The sequence below is a fragment of the Palaemon carinicauda genome, chromosome 22 (genome assembly GCF_036898095.1).
Source record: "Palaemon carinicauda isolate YSFRI2023 chromosome 22, ASM3689809v2, whole genome shotgun sequence".
Classification (NCBI taxonomy): Eukaryota; Metazoa; Arthropoda; class Malacostraca; order Decapoda; family Palaemonidae; genus Palaemon; species Palaemon carinicauda.
The window spans coordinates 89,357,426-89,381,889 of NC_090746.1; the positions used below are offsets into that span (position 1 = coordinate 89,357,426).

General features: G+C 34.7%; 2 long non-coding RNA genes across 2 annotated transcripts; both read left to right on the forward strand.

The window, feature by feature from the left end:
- Positions 1 to 374: 374 nt before the first annotated feature.
- Positions 375 to 16,554, forward strand: LOC137616166 (uncharacterized). Its single transcript, XR_011039305.1, has 3 exons — positions 375 to 459; positions 14,453 to 14,637; positions 16,465 to 16,554. It is a non-coding gene; the product is annotated as an uncharacterized lncRNA (long non-coding RNA).
- A 210-nt stretch (positions 16,555 to 16,764) lies between these two features.
- Positions 16,765 to 22,364, forward strand: LOC137616167 (uncharacterized). Its single transcript, XR_011039306.1, has 3 exons — positions 16,765 to 16,897; positions 21,594 to 21,757; positions 22,253 to 22,364. It is a non-coding gene; the product is annotated as an uncharacterized lncRNA (long non-coding RNA).
- Positions 22,365 to 24,464: the final 2,100 nt, after the last annotated feature.

Sequence of the window (24,464 nt, forward strand, 5' to 3'; positions counted from 1 at the left end):
TCTATTTGATCGAGGCATTATAGGAATTTAGTATAAGAAGGAAATGTGCGAGTCTATGTAGGAAACATGTGCAATTAGTGTTATCCTGCTATTCATAAAAGAATGTTGAAAATACCAAAAATTGGATAATCTTTTGTCCTAGGCAAGGAACAGAAAAACTTAGCAATATAATTGGCAGTAAAATTTTACTGTTATTTTAATAAAACTGTGTTCTTCGGTATCAATAAAAGGGTTTCCAATGGACAATTCTGTAAAAAAGAAAAAAAAAAGTTAAGATTTGCATAAGCAATAATGGCCATGAAAACCAAGTACAGATGGAGTCACCTGTCACCCAAGGACGACAGAATATGAACTTCCGTTTCCTTGCTGTTCAAAGTTCAACATTCTGAACCTTCAGATTGTTCTGGGCCATTTATTTCGTGGAGCTGAGGATGTGAACGTCAATCGTGGATATTATATGTAAGTTTACTTTAAAATTATTTATTTTGTTGTGTTTCGTTCCCATATTACAAGTATTATAACTTGTTAAAGTATTGGTGTTGCAAATGTCTTCTCTGATATCGCTGTGTCAAACTATCCGAATTCCGTACTTTTCACGCCGTTCCTCATACTTACGTTTGCGAGTCATCAATACTTGTAAAAGGGTTTGTCCTTTTATTGTACAAATGAATGTTCTCGTATGCATTTTTCAAGTATTCTTCGACTGCCTAACTTGGCTTTACTTTTAGATTTCTGGTTGATTAATTACAGGTACAAAGCAATAAAATTTTGCTTTTCATTATAAAATTAGTTTTCTCTTTTGAAGACTGGCATATCCGTGAAATTCAGTAACATTCGTTGTGGGGCCTAACTCGGGAGAGCATGAACCAGGAAATTTTTCATGCCATTCCTAATTGTTGGCTGCCATAGAGAGGATTTTTGGAAGTGAGATCTATTGGACATCTTTTAAAACTGGTGTTCTTTTGTAGTAATTTAGTGTTTGAAATTTGTTAAAATTAATAGCGAAACTGGTATTTGCCATAAGAAATACATAACTGCTGTCTAGTTTGGTCATTTTCTGGCAGAGGCATAACTTGCGTCACTGGTCGATTAAAATGTGAGGGTTAATTCTTACCCTAATTCCATTGATTAGATCTGGGAGACTGATGGGAAGTTATTGAAAATGTTCCGTGCATTCGCTTTTGCCAGCTATTCTGTTTTTGTATGGCGTAATCATTACCTGTATTTTTAACCAATTATGTTAAAAAATATTTATGCAAGTGTTCCCGAATATTCTATAACAGCCATTTTTTCACCCTCCCCTTCAGTTTCAGCTACACCACCATTACATAGACATTTCAGAGGGAAATGCAATCTTTTTAAAATGTAGGTTTTTTAGTTGATGAAAACGCTCTCCATAACTATTGTTGCTCATGTGAAAGCCAAAAAAAAAAAAAAAAAAAAAAAAAAAAAAACCCTGAAATGACGGGGCTTGCGAGCACAGCTCAACATGTACCTCCTACCAAAACAGTGATGTAAAGTTAATTTTTAGTGCAGGGAGCTACGGTGGAGCATAAACCATAAACTTGAAAATACATTCCCGAAATAATGACCCACGGGGTTTGCGAGCGCAGATCAAAATGTACCAATTTCCAGAGCATAGCAGTGATAGTGTAATGTTAATTTTGCGAGAAAAGCGATACATAGCGGAGCAAAAACCATTACGTTAAGTGAATCAAAGTTATTCAGCCACTGAGTTGAACCACATTTTTCAGACAGGTTGTTTATTTTGCATTTCTAATAATTGTTGCTGCAAATCACTCGTTTTTGGCATGTCCCCACCATAAAAATCACCGGTTTCCCATTGTGGGCACCATAATTGTTAGGGGTCCAAAAACTGTGGTTTGCCCCAATAATGGTCAGAAATGCATAAAACACAAGATAGCGATTGGGAAATGTTTCATGTATTTAGGTATTAATTTATCGAAATGTTTGCGTCAGTGTTTTCTTTGGTTTGGTGGTTATTTTGGGCTATTGTGAATTAATAGCATATTTCTATTTGATAAAAGAATAAAAATGTAACGATTGAGGTATGTTTTCTTGTGCAACTGTTTTGAGATTTTTAATCTTTGATTTTGGCTGGTTAGACAAATGCGAATTAGTGAATTATGGTTACTCAAATGTAAAGGTTTAGCGAATTTTGTTACACATCTTAAGGTTTAGGGATTTCGTTATGCACATGTGATAGTTTAGTGACATAGGCTTCACACTAGTGAAGGTTTAGTGACATAGGCTTCACACGAGTGAAGGTTTAGTGACATAGGCTTCACATGAGTAAAGGTTTAGTGAAATAGGCTTCACACGAGTGAAGGTTTAGTGACATAGGCTTCACATGAGTGAAGGTTTAGTGAAATAGGCTTCACATGAGTGAAGGTTTAGTGACATATGCTTCACACGAGTGAAGGTTTAGTGACATAGGCTTCACATGAGTAAAGGTTTAGTGAAATAGGCTTCACACGAGTGAAGGTTTAGTGACATAGGCTTCACACGAGTGAAGGTTTAGTGACATAGGCTTCACACGAGTAAAGGTTTAGTGAAATAGGCTTCACACGAGTGAAGGTTTAGTGACATAGGCTTCACATGAGTGAAGGTTTAGTGACATAGGCTTCACATGAGTGAAGGTTTAGTGACATAGGCTTCACACGAGTGAAGGTTTAGTGACATAGGCTTCACATGAGTGAAGGTTTAGTGACATAGGCTTCACATGAGTGAAGGTTTAGTGACATAGGCTTCACATGAGTAAAGGTTTAGTGAAATAGGCTTCACACGAGTGAAGGTTTAGTGACATAGGCTTCACACGAGTGAAGGTTTAGTGACATAGGCTTCACATGAGTAAAGGTTTAGTGAAATAGGCTTCACACGAGTGAAGGTTTAGTGACATAGGCTTCACATGAGTGAAGGTTTAGTGACATAGGCTTCACATGAGTGAAGGTTTAGTGACATAGGCTTCACACGAGTGAAGGTTTAGTGACATAGGCTTCACATGAGTGAAGGTTTAGTGAAATAGGCTTCACACGAGTGAAGGTTTAGTGAAATAGGCTTCACACGAGTGGAGGTTTAGTGAAATAGGCTTCACACGAGTGAAGGTTTAGTGAAATAGGCTTCACACGAGTGAAGGTTTAGTGAAATAGGCTTCACACGAGTGAAGGTTTAGTGACATAGGCTTCACATAAGTGAAGGTTTAGTGACATAGGCTTCACACTAGTGAAGGCTTAGTGACATAGGCTTCACACTAGTGAAGGTTTAGTGACATAGGCTTCACACTAGTGAAGGTTTAGTGACATAGGCTTCACACTAGTGAAGGTTTAGTGACATAGGCTTCACACTAGTGAAGGTTTAGTGACATAGGCTTCACACTAGTGAAGGTTTAGTGACATAGGCTTCACACTAGTGAAGGTTTAGTGACATAGGCTTCACACTAGTGAAGGTTTAGTGACAGGTTTCACACTAGTGAAGGTTTAGTGCTCTAGTGAAGGTTTAGTGACATAGGTTTCACACTAGTGAATGTTTAGTGACATTGGCTTCTTTTAGTGAAGGTTTAGTGACATTGGTTTCACACTTGTGAAGGTTGTGAATTTAGTTACACTTAATTAAGTTTAGTGAATTTGGTTACACTTAATTAAGTTTAGTGAATTTGGTTACACTTAATTAAGTTTAGTGAATTTGGTTACACTTCTGAAGGTATCATCAATTTGGTTTCACACTTGTGAAGGTTTAATCAATTTGGTGTCACACTTGTGAAGGTTTAATGAATTTGGTTATACTAGTGAAGTTTTAGTGAATTTGGTTTCACATGCATAAGTTTAATGAATTTGGGTATACACTTGTGAAGGTTTAGTGAATTTGGTTTCACACTTGTGAAGGTTTAGTGAATTTGGTTCCACACTTGTGAAGGTTTAGTGAATTTGGTTTCACACTTCTGAAGGTTTAGTGAATTTGGTTTCAGGCTTGTGAAGGTTTAGTGAATTTGGTGTCACACTTGTGATGGTTTAGTGAAGGTATAGTGAATTTGGTTCCACACTTGTGAAGGTTTAGTGAATTTGGTTTTGCACTTGTGAAGGTTTAGTGAATTTGGTTTCCCACTTGTGAAGGTTAGGTGTATTTGGTTATATACACTTAAAGTTTAGTGAATTTGGTTTCCCACTTGTGGAGGTTTAGTAAATTTGGTTTCCCACTTGTGGAGGTTTAGTGAATTTGATTTCCCACTTGTGGAGGTTTAGTGAATTTGATTTCCCACTTGTGGAGGTTTAGTGAATTTGATTTCCCACTTGTGGAGGTTTAGTTTATTTGATTTCCCACTTGTGGAGGTTTAGTGAATTTGGTTTCCCACTGTGGAGGTTTAGTGGATTTGGTTTCACATTGTGAAAGTTAATAAATTTGGTTTCACATTTGTGAAAGTTAAGTGAATTTGGTTTCATATTTGTGAAAGTTAAGTGAATTTGGTTTCACATTTGTGAAAGTTTAGTGAATTTGGTTTCACATTTTTGAGTTTAATGAATTTGGTTTCACATTTGTGAAAGTTTAATGAATTTGGTTTCACATTTGTGAAAGTTAAGTGACTTTGGTTTCACATTTGTGAAAGTTAAGTGACTTTGGTTTCACATTTGTGAAAGTTAAGTGAATTTGGTTTCACACTTGTGAAAGTTAAGTGAATTTGGTTTCACACTTGTGAAAGTTAAGTGAATTTGGTTTCACACTTGTGAAAGTCTAGTGAATTTGGTTTCACATTTGTGAAAGTTTAGTGAATTTGGTTTCACATTTGTGTAAGTTTAGTGAATTTGGTTTCACATTTGTGTAAGTTTAGTAAATTTGGTTTCCAACTTGTGAAGGTTTAGTGAATTTGGTTTTACATTTGAGAAAGTTTAATGAATTTGGTATTATATTTGTATAAGTTTAGTAAATTTGGTTTCACACTTGTGAAGGTTTAGTGAATTTGGTTTCACACTTGTGAAGGTTTAGTGAATTTGGTTTCTCACTTGTGAAGGTTTAGTGAATTTGGTTTCACACTTGTGGAGGTTTAGTGAATTTGGTTTCACATTGTGAAAGTTTAATTTGGTTTCACATTTGTGAAAGTAGTGAATTTGGTTTCACATTTGTGAAAGTATAGTGAATTTGGTTTCACATTTGTGAAAGTTTAGTGAATTTGGTTAAACTAGTGAAAGTTTAGTGAATTTGGTTTCACATGTATAAGTTTAGTGAATTTGGTTTCGCACTTGTGGAGGTTTAGTGAATTTGGTTTCCCACTTGTGGAGGTTTAGTGAATTTGGTTTCACATTGTGAAAGTTTAATTTGGTTTCACATTTGTGAAAGTATAGTGAATTTGGTTTCACATTTGTGAAAGTATAGTGAATTTAGTTTCACATTTGTGAAAGTATAGTGAATTTGGTTTCACATTTGTGAAAGTATAGTGAATTTGGTTTCACATTTGTGAAAGTATAGTGAATTTGGTTTCACATTTGTGAAAGTAAAGTGAATTTGGTTTCACATTTGTGAAAGTATAGTGAATTTGGTTTCACATTTGTGAAAGCTTAGTGAATTTGGTTTCACATTTGTGAAAGCTTAGTGAATTTGGTTTCACATTTGTGAAAGCTTAGTGAATTTGGTTTCACATTTGTGAAAGTTTAGTGAATTTGGTTTCACATTTGTGAAAGTTTAGTGAATTTGGTTTCACATTTGTGAAAGTTTAGTGAATTTGGTTTTACATTTGTGAAAGTTTAGTGAATTTGGTTTCATATCTGTGTAAGTTTAGTAAATTTGGTTTCCAATTTGTGAAGGTTTAGTGAATTTGGTTTCACATTGTGAAAGTTTAATGAATTTGGTTTTACATTTGAGAAAGTTTAATGAATTTGGTTTCACATTTGTGAAAGTTTAGTGAATTTGGTTTCATATTTGTGCAAGTTTAGTAAATTCGGTTTTACACTAGTGAAGGTTTAGTAAATTTGGTTTCAACCTTTTGAAGGTTTAGTGAATTTGGTTTCACACTTCTGAAGGTTTAATTAATTTGGTTACACTAGTGAAGGTTTAGTGAATTTGGTTACACTAGTGAAGGTTTAGTGAATTTGGTTTCAACCTTTTGAAGGTTTAGTGAATTTGGTTTCACACTTCTGAAGGTTTAATTAATTTGGTTACACTAGTGAAGGTTTAGTGAATTTGGTTACACTAGTGAAGGTTTAGTGAATTTGGTTACACTAGTGAAGGTTTAGTGAATTTGGTTTCACATGTATAAGTTTAATGAATTTGGGTATGCACTTGTGAAGGTTTAATGAATTTGGTTTCACACTTGTGGAGGTTTAGTGAACTTGGTTACACACTTAAGGTTCATTAAATTTAGTTATGCACTTAAAAAGGTCTAGTAAATTTGGTTATGCACTTAATGAAGGTTTAGTGAATTTGGTTTCACACTTGTGAAGGTTTAGTGAATTTGGTTTCATGCTTGTGAAGGTTTAGTGAAGTTGGTGTCACACTTGTGAAGGTTTAGTGAAGGTTTAGTGAATTTGGTTTCACACTTGTGAAGGTTTAGTGAATTTTGTTTCACTCTTGTGAAGGTTTAGTGAATTTGGTTTTGCTCTTGTGAAGGTTTAGTGAATTTGGTTTCCCACTTGTGAAGGTTTAGTGAATTTGGTTTCCCACTTGTGAAGGTTTAGTAAATTTTGTTTCACATCTGTGAATGTTTAGTAAATATGGTTTCACATCTGTGAAAGTTTAGTGAATTTGGTTTCACACTTGTGAAGGTTTAGTGAATTTGGTTACACTTGTGAAGGTTTAGTGAATTTGGTTACACTAGTGAAGGTTTAGTGAATTTGGTTTCACATGTATAAGTTTAATGAATTTGGGTATGCACTTGTGAAGGTTTAATGAATTTGGTTTCACTCTTGTGGAGGTTTAGTGAGCTTGGTTACACACTTAAAGTTTATTAAATTTAGTTATGCACTTAAAAAGGTCTAGTAAATTTGGTTACGCACTTAATGAAGGTTTAGTCAATTTGGTTATGCATTTATGAAGGTTTAGTGAATTTGGTTTCACACTTGTGAAGGTTTAGTGAATTTGGTTTCATGATTGTTTAGGTTTAGTGAATTTGGTTTCACACTTGTGAAGGTTTAGTGAATTTGGTTTCACACTTGTGAAGGTTTAGTGAATTTTGTTTCACTCTTGTTTAGGTTTAGTGAATTTGGTTTCGCACTTGTGAAGGTTTAGTGAATTTGGTTTCACACTTCTGAAGGTTTAATCAATTTGGTTTCACACTTCTGAAGGTTTAATGAATTTGGTTTCACACTTGTGAAGGTTTAGTGAATTTGGTTACACTAGTGAAGGTTTAGTGAATTTGGTTTCCCATGTATAAGTTTAATGAATTTGGGTATGCACTTGTGAAGGTTTAATGAATTTGGTTTCACACTTGTGGAGGTTTAGTGAACTTGGTTACACACTGAAGGTTTATTAAATTTAGTTATGCACTTGAAAATGTCTAGTAAATTTGGTTACGCACTTAATGAAGGTTTAGTCAATTTGGTTATGCATTTATGAAGGTTTAGTCAATTTGGTTATGCATTTATGAAGGTTTAGTGAATTTGGTTATGCATTTATGAAGGTTTAGTGAATTTGGTTTCACGCTTGTGAAGGTTTAGTGAATTTGGTTTCACACTTGTGAAGGTTTAGTGAATTTGGTTTTATGCTTGTGAAGGTTTAGTGAATTTGGTGTCACACTTGTGAAGGTTTAGTGAAGGTTCAGTGAATTTGGTTTCACACTTGTGAAGGTTTAGTGAATTTGGTTTCGCTCTTGTGAAGGTTTAGTGAATTTGGTTTCGCTCTTGTGAAGGTTTAGTGAATTTGGTTTTGCTCTTGTGAAGGTTTAGTGAATTTGGTTTCGCTCTTGTGAAGGTTTAGTGAATTTGGTTTCGCTCTTGTGAAGGTTTAGTGAATTTGGTTACGAACTTGTGAAGGTTTAGTGAATTTGGTTTCCCACTTATGAAGGTTTAGTGAATTTGGTTTCCCACTTGTGAAGGTTTAGTGAATATGGTTTCCCTCTTGTTAAGGTTTAGTAAATTTGGTTTCACATATGTGAAAGTTTAGTGAATTTGGTTTCACATCTGTGAAGGTTTAGTGAATTTGGTTTCACATGTATAAGTTTAATGAATTTGGGTATGCACTTGTGAAGGTTTAACGAATTTGGTTTCACTCGTGTGGAGGTTTAGTGAACTTGGTTACACACTTAAGGTTTATTAAATTTAGTTATGCACTTAAAAAGGTCTAGTAAATTTGGTTACGCACTTAATGAAGGTTTAGTCAATTTGGTTATGCATTTATGAAGGTTTAGTGAATATGGTTTCACACTCGTGAAGGTTTAGTGAATTTGTGTTCACACTTGTGAAGGTTTAGTGAATTTGGTTTCACACTTGTGAAGTTTTAGTGAATTTGGTTTCATGCTTGTGAAGGTTTAGTGAATTTGGTGTCACACTTCTGAAGGTTTAGTGAAGGTTTAGTGAATTTGGTTTCACACTTGTGAAGGTTTAGTGAAATTTTTTTTCACTCCTGTGAAGGTTTAGTGAATTTGGTTTCGCACTTGTGAAGGTTTAGTGAATTTGGTTTCGCACTTGTGAAGGTTTAGTGAATTTGGTTTCGCACTTGTGAAGATTTAGTGAATTTGGTTTCGCACTTGTGAAGATTTAGTGAATTTGGTTTCGCACTTGTGAAGGTTTAGTGAATTTGGTTTCACACTTGTGAAGGTTTAGTGAATTTGGTTTCACACTTGTGAAGGTTTACTGAATGCGGTTTTACACTTTTGAAGGCTTAGTGAATTTGGTTTCACACTTGTGAAGGCTTAGTGAATTTGGTTTCACACTTGTGAAGGTTTAGTGAATGAGGTTTCACACTTGTGAAGGTTTAGTGAATGAGGTTTCACACTTGTGAAGGTTTAGTGAATTTGGTTTCGTGAATTTCTTTATACTTTGAAGGTTTAATGAATTTGGTTACTTGTGAAAGTTCAGTGAATGTGGTTACCCACGGATATTTAGTAACTTTGGTTATACACTTGTGAAGATTTAGTTACTTTGGTTATACACTTGTAAAGATTGTTACTTTGGTTATACACTTGTAAAGATTGTTACTTTGGTTATACACTTGTGAAGTTTGTTACTTTGGTTATACACTTGTGAAGTTTGTTACTTTGGTTATACACTTGTGAAGTTTGTTACTTTGGTTATACACTTGTGAAGTTTGTTACTTTGGTTATACACTTGTGAAGTTTGTTACTTTGGTTATACACTTGTGAAGTTTGTTACTTTGGTTATACACTTGTGGAGATTTAGTTACTTTGGTTCTACACTTGTGAAGATTGTTGCTTTGGTTATACACTTATGAATATTTAGTGACTTTGGTTATACACTAGTGGAGGTTTAGTGACTTTGGTTACACATCTGTGAATATTTAGTGAATTACATGTGAAGATTTAGTTACTTTGGTTATACACTTGTGAAGATTGTTACTTTGGTTATACACTTGTGAAGGTTTAGTTACTTTGGTTTTACTGTGAATGTTTGGTGAATTTGGTTACACATTTGTGAATATTTAGTGAATTTGGTTACACATTTGAATATTTAGTGAATTTGGTTACATAGTTGTGATGGTTTAGTGAAGTTGGTTACGCACTTGTGAAGGTTTAGTGAATTTGGTTATGCATTTGTGAAGGTTTAGTAAATTTGGTTATGTACTTGTGAAGATTTAGTGAATTTGGTTACGAGCTTAAGGTTTAGTGAATTTGGTTACGAACTTGTGAAGGCTAAGTGAATTTGTTTACGAACTTGTTTAGGTTTAATGAGTTTGGTTACGAACTTGTGAAGGTTTAATGAATTTGGTTACGAACTTGTGAAGGTTTAATGAATTTGGGTATTAACTTTTGTGAAGGTTAATAATTTGGTTACACACTTGTGATGGTTTAGTGAACTTTAACATGTGTGAAGGTTTAGTGAATTTGGTTACACACTTGTGAAGGTTATCTTGGTTAAACACTTGGGGTTTAGTGAATCTGGTTTTACACTTGTAAAGGCTTATTGAATTGATTTCACACTTGTAAAGGTTTAGTGAATTTGGTTCACTATTTTAGTGAATTTGGTTCACTACTTTAAGGTTTAGTGACTGGTTACATCCTTGTGTAGGTTTAGTGACCTTGGTTACACGCTTGTGAAGGTTTACTGACTATGGTTACGCACTTGTGAAGGTTTACTGACTTTGGTTGATCACTTGTGAAGGTTTGCTGAATTTGGTTGATCACTTGTGAAGGTTTGCTGAATTTGGTTGATCACTTGTGAAGGTTTGCTGACTTTGGTTATACACTTGTGAAGGTTTGCTGACTTTGGTTATACACTTGTGAAGGTTTGCTGACTTTGGTTATACACTTGTGAAGGTTTGCTGACTTTGGTTATACACTTGTGAAGGTTTAATTACTTTGGTTGTACACTTGTGAAGGTTTAGTTACTTTGGTTATACACTTGTGAAGGTTTGCTGACTTTGGTTATACACTTGTGAATGTTTAATTACTTTGGTTATGCTCTTGTGAAGGTTTAATTACTTTGGTTGTACACTTGTGAAGGTTTAGTTACTTTGGTTATACACATGTGAAGGTTTGGTGACTTTTGGTACTCGTGAAGGTTTGGTGACTTTGGGTACTCGTGAATGTTTGGTGAGTTTTGGTACTTGTGAAGGTTTGGTGACTTTGGGTACTCACTTGTGAAGGTTTGCTGACTTTGGTTGAGCACTTGTGAAGGTTTAGTTACTTTTGGTACTCACTTGTGAAGGTTTTGTGACTTTTGGTACTCACTTGTGAAGGTTTTGTGACTTTTGGTACTCACTTGTGAAGGTTTTGTGACTTTTGGTACTCACTTGTGAAGGTTTTGTGACTTTTGGTACTCACTTGTGAAGGTTTGGTGACTTTTGGTACTCACTTGTGAAGGTTTGGTGACTTTTGGTACTCACTTGTGAAGGTTTGGTGACTTTTGGTACTCACTTGTGAAGGTTTGGTGACTTTTGGTACTCACTTGTGAAGGTTTGGTGACTTTTGGAACTCACTTGTGAAGGTTTGGTGACTTTTGGAACTCACTTGTGAAGGTTTGGTGAATTTGGGTACTCACTTGTGAAGGTTTGGTGAATTTGGGTACTCACTTGTGAAGGTTTGGTGAATTTGGGTACTCACTTGTGAATGTTTGGTGACTTTTGGTACTCACTTGTGAAGGTTTGGTGACTTTTGGTACTCACTTGTGAAGGTTTGGTGACTTTTGGAACTCACTTGTGAAGGTTTGGTGAATTTGGGTACTCACTTGTGAAGGTTTGGTGAATTTGGGTACTCACTTGTGAAGGTTTGGTGACTTTTGGTACTCGTGAAGGTTTGGTGACTTTGGGTACTCGTGAATGTTTGGTGAGTTTTGGTACTTGTGAAGGTTTGGTGACTTTGGGTACTCACTTGTGAAGGTTTGCTGACTTTGGTTGAGCACTTGTGAAGGTTTAGTTACTTTTGGTACTCACTTGTGAAGGTTTTGTGACTTTTGGTACTCACTTGTGAAGGTTTTGTGACTTTTGGTACTCACTTGTGAAGGTTTTGTGACTTTTGGTACTCACTTGTGAAGGTTTTGTGACTTTTGGTACTCACTTGTGAAGGTTTTGTGACTTTTGGTACTCACTTGTGAAGGTTTTGTGACTTTTGGTACTCACTTGTGAAGGTTTTGTGACTTTTGGTACTCACTTGTGAAGGTTTGGTGACTTTTGGTACTCACTTGTGAAGGTTTGGTGACTTTTGGTACTCACTTGTGAAGGTTTGGTGACTTTTGGTACTCACTTGTGAAGGTTTGGTGACTTTTGGAACTCACTTGTGAAGGTTTGGTGAATTTGGGTACTCACTTGTGAAGGTTTGGTGAATTTGGGTACTCACTTGTGAAGGTTTGGTGAATTTGGGTACTCACTTGTGAAGGTTTGGTGAATTTGGGTACTCACTTGTGAATGTTTAGTGACTTTGGTTACGGAAGGTTTAATGAATTTGGTTACACTTGTGAAGATGTGAGCGAATTTTGGGTACCCACTGAAGGCTGTGAATTTGTTACACACCGAAGAAAGTCTAGTGAATTTGTTACACACAGTTGTGAATATCAGTTACACACACAGTTGTGAATATCAGTTACACACACCGTTGTGAATATCAGTTACACACTGATGAAAGTTTAGTGACTGGTTAGACACTTGTGAAGGTTTGGTGACCTTGGTTAGACGCCATGGAGGTTTAGTGAGTTTGGTTACACACTTTTACAGGTTTAGTGACATTAGGTGCACACTTGTGAAGGTTAATTTTTTAGCAAAGCATTCCACGGGGGAGCCAAATCCATTAGGAGTAAAGCGAATCTTAGACTTTATTTCCAGACACTTACACGAACTAAATTTTTTTCAACTGGTTATCTTTTGCATTTTTTGCCAATATTTTTGCTGCAAATCACTCGTTTTGAGCATTTCCTTCCACTCTAAAACCCCGGTTTCCCACGAGTCCTCCGTGATTCTTTACATAAGGTGGTTTACTCCAATAATCATGGTCAAGATTTTGGATAGGAAAAATATATGGTCCATTTATTAGGCTAGAAATCAAAGTATCCTATTTACCGTTTTAAGTTTTACAATTTATTTTTTTTTTCCTACAAATGGAACTTAGTTTTTGGTTTTAAATTTCTTTAGCTCTTCCGTAAAATGTTATAATTTTGATAATCTACATTACTTCGATTTCAGTCATATTATTTAAGAAAGAACATTTTTTGCTTCAGTAACACTGAAGTGTCTTAGGTATATACGTATTAAATCTATTTTTCAAACTTCGCTTTTAACAATTATCTTTTGCTTTTGGGGTAGATTTTGGTTGCGTGACGATGTTTACTTTATTTTTCCGGACTTAAATTTCCGAGGTATTTGCTTAACTGGCGAATTTTTATTGCATTTGACTTGATTGCTTGGCGTGATATCTTCTTAGACGCAGATGAGTTACTGAAATTAGTAAATAGTTTAATTTTTATACTGAAAAACATGAGACTTCACATACAATTAGTATGTTTAATTTTTTTTTTTTTTTAATTTATTGCAATAAGTGCCATTGGTATGGAATTGGAATTAATGGGTTCCGCGCTATGTGTGAATCTGCGCCGATTCCGAATCGGGTTGCGCGATGTTAGAATTCTTACTTTGTGCGGCAAAGTTGGAATGCAGTGTTGGGTTCCTGCGGGTGTTGACGCCTATATAAAGCACAAGCAGACGACATTAACGTCAAGTGCTTGTCAGTCAGTGTGCTGTCACGACCTTCTGCCAAGTTGCTAACAAGTGTTCAATTGCCAGTTAAGTACTTATTATCTACTCTAGGAATAACTAAGTAATTTGCCAAACTTTCTAAATCATTCTTTGATTTGACTGTGACAATTTAAACCCTAAAAGTAAAACTAGATTATTCACTGGCAAAATCAAACTTGGATCTACACCGCGAACATATGACTGCTGATTGTATATCCTTTCTTGACTTCCCAACATCAAGATGTGGTTATTATTGCAACAAAAAATTATTTGTAATTTATGACAATTGATAGTGTTAAAGGTGCTTTGAATCATTATAAAATTAACATAAACTGTTTAAAAAATATCAAATGCATAAAAAATTATTTTAGTTAATTAACTACAACACCCTTCCCATTGTTTGTGAATTAGAGGCTGACATTCAACAATTTTAAGCGGCCTAAACACACTTGACAGATAGGGGTGGCAATTCCATACTACAATAACTAACACGCCTTGGAAACAAATTAAACACACATAATGACATGACTTTACATAATGGCCTGATCACTGCATATACGACGACGAGATCACCCCATATAACCTAATACTGTTAATACACCTATTGCCATATAAGGTAAACGAGTCAGTCGGCGTATTTACGTGAATCTGTTTCACAACCAAAATACGGTTCCAACTTGGTCGCGCGATCTGGGAATCTTCACATTGCGCAGCGCCAAATGAGAATATTCCAACACGGTGCAGATTCTGAGATGGGTGGCAACAAATACAATGTCCTTAGTGTTTAGGTTAATAAATATAAAATTTGCCCATGTAAATTTTTAAATTTTGTGAATTATTTCGGCAACTTAATGCAAAAGTAGGTTTTACCATGTTTTAGTCATGCACTTTTAAGTGGGTAAGTAATTAGTGATTCTTTAAAATAATTTATTGGGATATATTCGGCGGAAGTTATATCAATAGTATTTTAATAATGCTGTTTTCACTTTAAAAAAATTCTTGGTAAACATGAAAATGATTAGCACATTCTCGTGGGTAATAGCCTTAAAATGAATATCAATTCTATTAATGGCCGAGATATTTGCACACATTAATGAATTTTCTTTTCCAGGTTCTTAATGACCATACCTTGGACCATACTTAATGAGGTGCCGAAGCTTGAACGATCAACTCGATGCATACGTACCAAGAATTTGGTTTTTTTAAAGGAAGATTTCATCCAACTGAAATGGAGAAAATTGATTAAAAGAATATCTACTTGCGTATTGACCAGCAAATTCAAGACCTTCAGAACGGGTAGGTGGACAAAATTTTACCCGACCTTTTAGCTTCATGATTACTATGCAGATATAGCAATTTTGAAAAATGTCTTTTGAAAAATGTCAGTTCAAATTAAACTTTTAAAATATGAAAATTGAAGTTTAATTTAGGAATTAGTATTTGGCCTTATATAAAATTGGGAGAAGTCAATTCTGGTGAAAAATGTCAAAACTTATATAATTTTTAGGTTACTTGGCCGTAACTTTTGAGTTATAGGGAAATCAAATATGGATAGAATGAAAAAAAGTGACTTGGTGAAACATTTACTAAAAGTCCCTACCATTACCAATCCACGCTGGCAACCGTGGTGATGAAAACTGGCCGAACCACGGACCTGAATAAGGACTTGTCTGAGGCCGTTGTATTGCAGAGGAATAGAAACGGCTGCATTTGTTGTTGTTGTATATTGTAGATTGAAGTTTTCTTTTTAATTCTTGATTTTGAGCCGTTAAAGAGATTTACCTGTCACTCAAGGAAAGATTTCGATGTGCTTAAGGTTGTTAATATATATAACTTTTAAGATAGTGAATGTGCGCAACTTGTCGGATAGCGAATGTGTGGAACTTGTCGGATTGTGATGTGAATGTGTAGAACTTGTCAGATTGTGATGTGAATGTGTGCAATTTGTCAGATTGTGATGTGAATGTGTGCAATTTGTCAGATTGTGATGTGAATGTGTGCAATTTGTCAGATTGTGATGTGAATGTGTGCAATTTGTCAGATTGTGATGTGAATGTGTGCAATTTGTCAGATTGTGATGTGAATGTGTGGAACTTGTCAGATTGTGATGTGAATGTGTGGAACTTGTCAGATTGTGATGTGAATGTGTGCAATTTGTCAGATTGTGATGTGAATGTGTGGAACTTGTCAGATTGTGATGTGAATGTGTGGAACTTGTCAGATTGTGATGTGAATGTGTGCAATTTGTCAGATTGTGATGTGAATGTGTGGAACTTGTCAGATTGTGATGTGAATGTGTGGAACTTGTCAGATTGTGATGTGAATGTGTGGAACTTGTCAGATTGTGATGTGAATGTGTGGAACTTGTCAGATTGTGATGTGAATGTGTGCAATTTGTCAGATTGTGATGTGAATGCGTGCAATTTGTCAGATTGTGATGTGAATGCGTGCAATTTGTCAGATTGTGATGTGAATGTGTGCAATTTGTCAGACTGTGATGTGAATGTGTGGAACTTGTCAGATTGTGATGTGAATGTGTGGAACTTATCAGATTGTGATGTGAATGTGTGGAACTTGTCAGATTGTGATGTGAATGCGTGCAATTTGTCAGATTGTGATGTGAATGCGTGCAATTTGTCAGATTGTGATGTGAATGTGTAGAACTTGTCAGATTGTGATGTGAATGTGTAGAACTTGTCAGATTGTGATGTGAATGTGTAGAACTTGTCAGATTGTGATGTGAATGTGTGCAATTTGTCAGATTGTGATGTGAATGCGTGCAATTTGTCAGATTGTGATGTGAATGTGTAGAACTTGTCAGATTGTGATGTGAATGTGTAGAACTTGTCAGATTGTGATGTGAATGTGTAGAACTTGTCAGATTGTGATGTGAATGTGTAGAACTTGTCAGATTGTGATGTGAATGTGTAGAACTTGTCAGATTGTGATGTGAATGTGTGCAATTTGTCAGATTGTGATGTGAGTGTGCAATTTGTCAGATTGTGATGTGAATGCGTGCCACTTGCCGGATTGGGAATGCGTGAGACTGGGCAGATTGGGAATGTCTATAGTTTGTAAGGTTGTCGGTGTATAATTTTGAATATATAAAACTTACTTTTTCAGATCACCCAGAGTTCAGCTTCATGCAAAATAAATGATTGAAAGTGCTGTTTTTCAACGGGTAGAACGACAATTGGAATGTATTTCGAAAGAGGTAAGAGAGGAATTAGTAATCTACTTTTCGTAAAAATCATTGATTTAATTTAAAGTTAAATATGATCCAAAGTAAATTATAGAAAATTATTGAAGTTTTAATAAATATTGCTTGATACTAACAGGGTAAGGAATAGGCCTACTTCTGGCAAAGATAGGACTAGTCAAGATTTAATGTGTATTCTATAGTCTTTGATTTCTTCCAGGTGTATTTGAAACTCTAGTTTGAAACTGGAAATAAGGGAATTACGAACAGGCTGAATGTTAAAACTCCAACAGTAAATCAACAATTTATTGGGAAGTCAAGAACGAAATGCCTAAAAGAAAATCCCACGAAAAACCTGTAAATTTCATTAATAAAAGTCTATTGTAGCAATAATACTTTTAGTTAACATTACAAGTTACTGTAGGTTTGATATCAGAATATATATCCCTTTTCCTATTATTATTGCTATTTATTTAATGTAATTTTCCAATATCTTATTTTTCAGGGTTCTCTCCTGATCTTGGCTATTAGCATTCTAAAATTTTTAATGCTTTTTGTACAGTTTTCTTCAAGCAATGAGTTATTAATGTCTCTCATCTGCTGTAATTAAAATTATTTCTGCATATTACGTTGTCTTCTGGTCTTTAACTTTTTTTTTTTTTTTTTTTTTTTTTTTTTTTCTTTTTTTTTTTTTTGTATTGCATTTCGTTTTCTTTTGCGTTCTGAGTTTTCTTATGGGCTTCTCTTGTTCTTCGCATACTCTTGGTGTCTTGAGGCTGAAGTTACGCTATTGTGAATATTGATTTTTAGTTTTTCACATTCGGGGTTAGAGATTTTGGTTAACGTTCCTACACAACTGTGCAGATTTGTAATTCTCTTGGGTGTAATGTTGCTGCAGTTTTAGTGACCTTTCGTGACTGAATTTCTGGAGACACTTCTAGAATAACTTTTTCCTTTATACAGTTTCCCAAGATTCGTAATGTTTTCCCTACACATTTCTTGTAGCAGGTTTAATCTTAATGTACTATTTGAATTATTTTTTATTTGTCTTCACGAATATTTTGTATTCCCAGTATTTTTCATATTTCTATAAATATTTTTAGCATTTTTCTTTGGTAGTCTTACAAATCTAATTTTCTCATGCAGAATTTTAACATTTGGATATGAAACATATCTTCGATTGATATAATTCACAGTAATCTATATTGTTAAATTGGTAGGTTTTGACTTTAAAATTTCATGCAATGTGACATCCATCATCTCCTCATCTCCTACGCCTATTGACGCAAAGAACTGGTTAGATTTCGCCAGTCGTCTCTCTTGAGCTTTTGAATAGATACTTCTCCATTCATTATCTACATCGAGCTTCATAGTCTTCAGCCATGTAGGCCTGGGTCCTCCACTCGTCTAGTGCCTTGTGGAGCCCATTTAAACGTATAGTGAACTAATCTCTTGGGAAGTGCAAACAGCATACCCAAACCACATTTATCTACCCCATGATCCCATCCACGCATGGCACTAGAGTAATCTTAATTTGATTTATAATCCTATCTTGTCATTCATCTCCCAATATTCTTCTGAGGGCTTTGTTCTCAATTCTACCAAATCAACAAAACCTGTTGAATATCTTCATTATCATACCACGACTCATGTCCATACAGTAGCTCTGACCTCAATGAACGGATAAATAACCTGATATGTAATTTCAGGCGATTTGATTTCCAAATTTTACTTAATCTAGCCATTGTCTGCTTGGCTTTTTCAGTCTTTCATTAAACTCCAATCCTAAAAAGACTAAGAGATCATAGTTCCTAAATACCTAAATTACTCTACCACATTAATCCTTAATCCTTCCAATGACATTTCATCTTCCATTGCATATTCTGTTCTCACCTGTCTTTGGTCTTCTGCTATTAAAGTCAGTGTAATCGCCATACTCGAGGTAAGTTAACTTCCTATTACCAATGCGGTCCCGTCCAACCCTTCTCCACCATCCACAGCTGTTCTATATATTACAGAATCCATGAGGAGAAATTGATAGGACTCCAATAACATTATCTATGCACTTATGCCCCTGAACAGAATCAAATTTACATATTTAAGGGTAACTTCATAACACAGGACTCACCAAATGTGACCGGTGCACACAGTCCAAATGCCATCAAAAGGGGATTTTGTATATTACGCATTGCTGTACATGTCTCAAAATAGAAATTTGGTCAATTTAACTTCTACCTTTTCTAAATCCTACTTGTTCATTTCTCAGCTTTTCGTTAATCTTTCTCTCTAGTTTCTGTATAATGAGCGTACCATATACTTAAATGACAACTAACGCAAGTGTGATGCCCCTCTAATTGAAATGTCATATCTTTTTTTTTCCATTTTCGCCAACACTCCTAGCTCTCATTAATCAGGTTTTGCTTCTTCAAGCCACATGATACAAAATCTTGTATTCTGTGAGTCACTCTATATTCGACCAATATCCTCTCAGCAGTTATTCCCTCTTATCCAGGGCATTTCCATCTTGAGTTTTTCTCGAGCTTCATCACACACTAAATTCATAAAGGTCTCCCTCAGCTTTAGGTATATCGATCAAATTGTTCCTTTTATATGTCCAATTTGTGACTTCACAAAGTGTTCCATTCAACGTTGCCTTTCATCTTCTGATAAACAACCGACCTATCTCATTCTGATGGTACCGCTTTCCGCTTCTTTGCCCCAATAGAGATTAAACTAATAATTCTAAGATTCTACAACCGTAGCCATGACCCTTGAATTAATAGCTTTGTCAGCTTCATCTACTTAACTGTATAAAATAGTCTCCAATCATTTATGCGATTGACTGGTAAGCTGCGTTGTTAACTGTAAAAGACAAGTGACTGGCGTGAAGCCTTAATGAAAAGTTTGAAATTTGCATTGGATCACAGCGCGTGTTCGCGCTCGCCTATTATACTAATTTATAATACAAAGGGCTTTGAAGGTATGAAAGTTACCCGTAATTTGTCAGGTGTGTAAGGAGGGGGAGCAGGAAATATGATTATTTTGGCCTTTTGAACTTTATAAGTACTGGAATACTTAGCATGGTCTACCTTATAATTTTCATTACTAACTTGAAAACTTCCAAAAATCAATGTCTTTCTCTTTTTATAGTATCCCAAGTATCATTTGATATCCATGGCTTTCTCCTTATAACTGAATGTCCCAAAACTTCACTACCAACTGACATATGTTCTTGATATCACACAATTCTTCGTTAATTGTCTGCTCCCCAAACTGCAAATATTCCTACATGCAATTACAAATGTTTATTCTTGTAGAAGCTGTTTTATCCAACCTAGGTATCCTATCTACATTTTTGAGGTACTTTGTTTTAATTTAAGTTTGGCAATGAGAAGCTGGTGATACAACCAATATCTGCACCTCTGTAGCTCCTTAATTTCGCAGTGTCCTCTTTATTGTTGGCTATATGATCTATCTAATTTTTTGTCACAAGGTGAAGTCCATGTACACTTGTGGATGTCCTTGTGTAGGGATGAGCACCCACAATAACCAGATGATTTAGTAGACAACTTATAAAATGTGCCATTTTAATTTGCAACTTGAAGATAATTGATACCCATCATTCTCATACCTTGATAATTCCTTCCAATTTTAGCATTGAGGACACCAATGATATTAGTATCTTTCTGGGATCTTCTATTACACACTGACTGCAGTTCATAGCATTCTTCTTTCAATTCATAAGGAGACTCATTTGTTAGTGTAAACTACAACACACATTGCAGTGATTTGATGTAGACTTAGCAAATAACATACTATTTGCAACTCCTGTTGTTAATGCCCTTTATGGTATTAGTGTCATTATCCCTACCCCCCTTCTCTTCAAACTCAATCTATTCTTCCTGAATAGATATATTGGCTCGTTTCATTACCAATACCCTTACGTATTTCACATAGGGCCAAGGTATCAAAAATTTAATTAACTAAATTCATCTATTCATAAATTTTTTCTCCCCTACTGTAACTATCAAATCTGATTCATGGTTCTAATATTGCAATTACCCATTTTCTTTAGTACTTATAAATCGGGAGATAATTAGCACCCCACTACGAGCGGCAAGAAAAAACTCATTCTTATTTCTACAAACGATACTTGGTTTATGTAGTAAATTAAATTGTTTTTAATAAATTTGCTGAGCTTTACACGAATTAGTTTGAATTTCCATCGAATACGGAAGATTTTACTTTCATCTATTTCTAAAAGTATGTTCTTGACAAAATATATCGTATGCCTGATTTTGGTCTTGACACGTGAGGTTGTTCAAAATGCCCAAAGACCCTTTCCTTATATAACTAGATTCTTGGTGAGTTTGACTTGGTGATTGCTTTGAATGAAATTTAGATGCAAATGGTATTAGATAAAACTTTAATAAAACGATAATGTTGATATTTTCGAATTTATATTGACTGAGTTTTTTGCATTTTGATTTACTATTTTTTATAAAGCTTTACAGTGAATCTCTAAATTGCTTAAAAATTTGATTTAGAAATCTTTTGAAACTCCTTTTCAATCTGCCCCATTGTCTATGGAGGTGAAAATTTCAGCTCAATGCTCTGAAAATTAGTGTTTATTAAGTACTTGAAGTAATGCAGTTCAGGGTGTGAAAGAAAGTTGAATAGGATATTTACAGGCTGGTAATTTTAAGTTAAATTACTTTAATGATGTTACATATCTTTAAAATATCTTGGCACGTATGAAAAATGTGTGAATTAGTCCTTTGCAAAATACTTTAAAATATTTTTTTTATTTATCGGTTACAAGAGATTTTGCTTAATTGAGATTTTGCTTAATTGCACACATCAATGCTTAATTTTTTTGGAAGGTTTTAAAGGAGACCTTAATGACACAGGCACTTTGTACGGAAACTGGCCAGTATGAAAATCGTGTGAATTAGTCCTCTTTGCAAACTAAACTTTTCAAATGAATTTCTTATTGGTTATAAGAGATTTTGCTTGATATTTGCACACCTCAATGCTTGATTATGTTTTGCAGATTTTAAGGCGACCTTAATGACAGAGATTGTAAGGTAACAAGCTCACTTTTTTCTACCAGAGAAAATTTAAGAATCTTCCCCAATAAAACTATGGAATGACGTTGATGGAAAGTTAATTTGCTGCCATTTTACCGGTGCAATTGAGAGACTTTGGTATCATATAGTAAGTGCATAAAAGTTTTTTAACTGTCTTAGTTAGGTATAACAGTAATTTGGAAAGTGTCTGGAATTTCAAGCTTTTCTACTTGTACATTAAATTATGAAAATTTAGTACATTTAAATTGAGAAATACAGTATATTCAGTTTTTACAACGTAACTTTTAGTTGATCGTAACTTTAATTCGAGAGTTTTAAAATACGTAGTTTGCAATAGAAAAATGCAAAATTGACACGTTTGTAGTTAAGTTACCGATACCTAAAGCATAGCATACACCAGTTACTGATGGAATAATGAATCTTAATCTTTCTAAACAGCTACAGTAGTTAAGGTAATCAATGCAAAAATTTAATCACTACCATCAAGTCTGTTTTAAACTAAATTATGCACAGCTTCGACCGGATAGAGAACCGAGCAAGATGTTATATACTTTATAAATCTTCTGTTTTTATATACCCAGTTTTTATATACCTAGTTGATAATACAAGCATTTTCTTTCAGGAATGCTTGCGACAGAATTCCGCAGAGGATGTGGACTGGTGAATTGCTGAGTGCCTGGGAGGAAATGAGTTGAAACAAGAAAATAGGATGGAGATGTACCGGAGAAGAAAAAGGAGAAAATATGACGAGATATTTAGTATTAGATGAAAGCATTTTCTTTCACGAATGTTTGCGACAGAATTCTGCAGAGGTTATGGACGGGTGAATTGCTGAGTGCCTGGGAGGTAATGAGTTGAAACTGAAGAAAATAGTTGAAACTGAAGAAAATAGGACGAGATATACTGGAGCAGAAGAAAATAAGATGAAATGTATAGAATGCTTATAAGTTTAAAGATAAATAAAACCAAAAGAAGAAGTCAGAATTTATTATTTATACCACATTAACATAAAACCGTAGGAGTGTTAAGTATAAATAATATAGCTTACTAGTATGTATATAATTATTTATTCACATTCTCTCATTCTCCATTATTACATTCTCCTGTATTGCTACGTTCTCTTCTTAATAGCAGTTCCCTTGCATATATCTTCTCAATTGTATTCTCTTCTGTCATGCCGTCTCTCGAGTAATATTTCTTCAGTAACCTTCTAACGCCTACTCGATCCTTGCATTTCTTCCGTCACCTTCTTGGAAGCAGGTTCCCTTCCGCCTTCTCTTTATCATTGCATGTTGTCTTTTGGATTTCAGTGCCAGACCAGTTTTTATCTCCTGGATTTACTTATGGGTGTGTATAAAAACGCTCCATTCGTTAACAGTTCTCCAATACGTCCCAGCTTTTTCTAAATTACGAAGCTTAAGAGATCGTAGAAGAATCTACTCAATCCTGCGCTTCGTAATTAAGAGAGCTAAGATATTCTATCGAAGATCTATGCCACAAGACAAGTTGCGATTTATCCACTCCTTTAAGTTAACTTCATTTCACACAACCTGAAAACAAACGATTCAGATTAGATTGCTGTACCACTTATTGGCGACTTCATTCACATAAGCAAAAATTGAACAAGACTTGTAGAGCTGAAAATCTGTCTATATAATAAGACCCTGAACTATTTAATTAAAAATTCAATTACAAAATTTACATTACAACGATAGAACAAATTTAACAAAATGTTAAAAGTTGACAGTTTTTAAAATTAAAAAAAAATTCAAATTGGAAGTATTTAAAAATAGCAAGACAATTTGAATCGAATTTAAATTTCAAAGATGACAATACAAATTAATTTGAATAGTACTAGTGAAAATTCATGATTCTAAACTTTACAAAAAACACAAATTCCCAAGGCTGCGAAAACAATAATAAAGTTAACCAAAAGGTTCAGGCTACAATATAATGCAGCTACGCTATCAATATCACAGCAGCATTAAAAAGAACTATTCATCATAGACGGTACAGCATATAGGCTAAATCATATCCAGCCACTTGCTAATGCGTTGTGGTAAAAACCATGTTAAAACTTAACTTCTTATGCTCTCAACTTTACAAAAGTACAACTAGTCAATGCCTACAAGCTCAGTTACTGTATAGCGAGATCTGTAACAGCTCGCTATATATTTCAAACATTACTCGTGTCTTAGGGCTACCTACCGGCTACCTACCACAACTATTAGAATCCAGTCTATACAACCTAAATATTTTTTTTCTAGTGAATCTTAAAAGACTACCATAGAACATTGAGAAACTTACCGATAAAGACTACCAAATTTTTGCTTAAATTTCCTTAGACTTAAGGCGGGAGCTAGATAGATCATTAGACATTGAAACATTCCAGCGACCAAAAGCTAATAGCTATAAAACTGACAAATAGGACCCGCATAAGTCAATGAGATTAAAAAATATCAGTTTAACAAACTTTGCTCTACTCAAAGCACTAAGGTCCAAGTCGTTAGCTTAACACCTCACCACTTAAAATACAAAACTTACTCTTTTACATATTTATTTAAACCACCAAAACGAGTTTCATAAGAACGGATAGGAAACTAAACACTAACGCGCTTATAATCTGGGGAAACCTGAGCAGGCTATCAACCAAAGCTGTTTAATTAAATATTAAACAATATCTTGAAACCTATGCAACAGTCAAAACTTTTCCCAAATATGTAACTTCCACTCTTAAGGAAGCTATCTAGACAAACCTTGCACTCTAGATTTACCGGTTGTCCAAAAATAAGATTTATAACCAAAATAAGACTTATGACTGATCACTATACAAG